Source organism: Haemorhous mexicanus, chromosome 3, assembly GCF_027477595.1.
Source record: "Haemorhous mexicanus isolate bHaeMex1 chromosome 3, bHaeMex1.pri, whole genome shotgun sequence".
In the NCBI taxonomy this organism is placed as follows: Eukaryota; Metazoa; Chordata; class Aves; order Passeriformes; family Fringillidae; genus Haemorhous; species Haemorhous mexicanus.
In genome coordinates, this window is record NC_082343.1 from 60490740 (window position 1) to 60493173 (window position 2434).

Sequence of the window (2434 nt, forward strand, 5' to 3'; positions counted from 1 at the left end):
ATGCCAGTGATTGTAATTTAGTTGTACTTCTATATCTCTATTTTCTCTGCTCCCCTTTCATCACCACTTCGGCATCTGCTCTTTCCCTGGCTTGCTCCCTTTACACTCTTCCCCCTCCTTCTTTCTGTTCTCTGCATCTATTTTTACTGCTTCTGCTCTTCTCATCAGCCAACATCTTCCTTGGGTTTTCCCAGTAACAAAGAGCATCATTTTTAATTGTATGCATAGGACAGAATGTTTAAAAGGATGACCCAGAGATCTTTTCTCAAAAATTTAAAGGCATTCTTCCATGAGGTTACAGTCACAGGCTTTGTGTACAAACCCATCATCTTCCTGTCCTTAGATGTGCCCTGCTGTCACAGCCCATGAAGCTGAAGTTCCAGGAAAAGAATGCAGAAGCCAGAATTGCTTGCAATAGAATGAATACAGTAATGCACACTCTCATGCATCTGTCACCGTGATATTTTAGATTTCTTTGACAAATTGGAGTCTTGCAGTACACTGATATGGTGGCAAATACTGATACACTGGTTTTGGACAGAGAACTTAAAATACAGGTTAACGCTGAGAAACCAAGGTTGCCATGGCACCACGTATGCCAGGTGTGGAAATTATTTCACTGAATGGATCCTTGCCTCTATGTCCAGCAGTGTAGCTGCAGGGAATGTTAGGGAGAATCCCAGATGTCCTCTGCCTTGACCTCACTCAGCACTGGTCTCTCTCAGGCTTTCTGGCTTCTGACCTGACAGACTGCAATGCATCTGCTGTCCATGCCCAGGGCATAATGGACAGGGATGTGTGAAATTTTGGCTGTGGGCTACCTAGACCGTGCTTTCTTTTAGGGAAGAAAGTAACTCTAGAAGCAAGATTGCAACAGTGGACTGAATTCTGCCTCAACTGAATCTAGCTCCACTGATTAGCAAAGTGCTGGCACAGTAATCACACCAATGGATTTCTGAAACAGGAGGAATGTGGGGCAGTTATGTTAGTGCATGGCATTCAGGGGGCTAACCTTCATGATTCTGAGTTGAGCTAATATTCTGTAGTGTAATAGTGGCAGGGTTGGAACAAGATGATCTCCAAGGTCCCTTCCAAACCAAACCTTTCTATGATTCTGTGATAGTATTCAACAGGGACAGTACCAATATTTTTTAATTGTGGTAAGGCTTGAAGAGCAGTGAGTGTTTAATACATCCTTGGTTGGACCTGTGAGAGCAGCACAGTCTGATTATCAGGGGTCTGTCCCTATTTCTTGTCTTTATGGTATTCCCTACAAGACAATCTCCTCCCCAGTCACTGGAAGCTGTTGGAAAAAACAACACCTATGACATCTCAGCATGCTTGACTTCCCAATTGGCCCTGCTGGGATAAAAGAACTTTTCTTGTTTGAAACCAGCCATTAGAGTATTCCTCATCTCCACCTGGACCCTAAGCTTGAATACTACAAAATAGCATAACCAGGCATCCAAATTCTTTCAGAAGCATATTCTGATGCAAGCACCAGAGTGCACCCACCTAGGAATCTGCATCTTTGCAGAGCTCACACCACTGCACCAGTTTTCATGCCAGATAGCCTGTATAGTAACCAAAGCCTTCTTTGATTTGCACCTGTTTTTAAAATTGTACTTTGTTTCAAAACTGTAGACACCCATAGTCAAGGCTGTAGGTAACCAAAGAAAAGGGATTGCAGAAGACATTTTTGATAGATGCTGTCTCTCTGCTCTTCTCCCAAGAGAATACCTCATGATCCTGAGGTTCAAAAAACCCCACTACTGAATCTCTGATTTGATTCATGGTGTTCTGCACAAGATATGCTCACATGCACCCTGGTCCTTGCTCCCTCTTCCCTTCTCCCCTTCCTCAAACAGCTGAGTAGAAAAGTGACATAACTTGTTTTCCATTCTTTTTTAAGAAAGAAACACTGTCATTTATCTTTTAAGTATTTGAGAGATTTTGTGGAATTAAATTTAACAAGGTCATGTAAAAGCCTTCTTGAACAGGTAGATCAAACTTTAAGAAAAAAAAAACCTTGGATTTTGGTCTGTTGCACTTTGTGACCCTCCCTTTATTTATGCTACAGAAGGAAAAGGCCCATGCGAATTAGGTGTGTACAGATGCTGTAGTAGTGCCTTGGAGAAGTAATTAAAATTTGCCAGAGAACTAATTTCTATTTCTGGAAGGAAAGATTATAGGTCTTTTGAAACCACTTTCTTTCTGCCCCTGCCATCCTGCAGAGAGCCTGCATCACTCACTGATGCTTTTTGCAACAGCTCCTGGGCTCTTTCCCATTTAATTCTGCTTTACATAGTAATTTATCGCAGCCGCTGCGGGAGCTGCCCTTTGCGGCTCGCCCCTCCCGAAGGAGTTAACGGGGTTTATTACATAATCTGTTTAACATTCGGGATGGATAGGAAAAGCACGCCCCTCTCTCTTC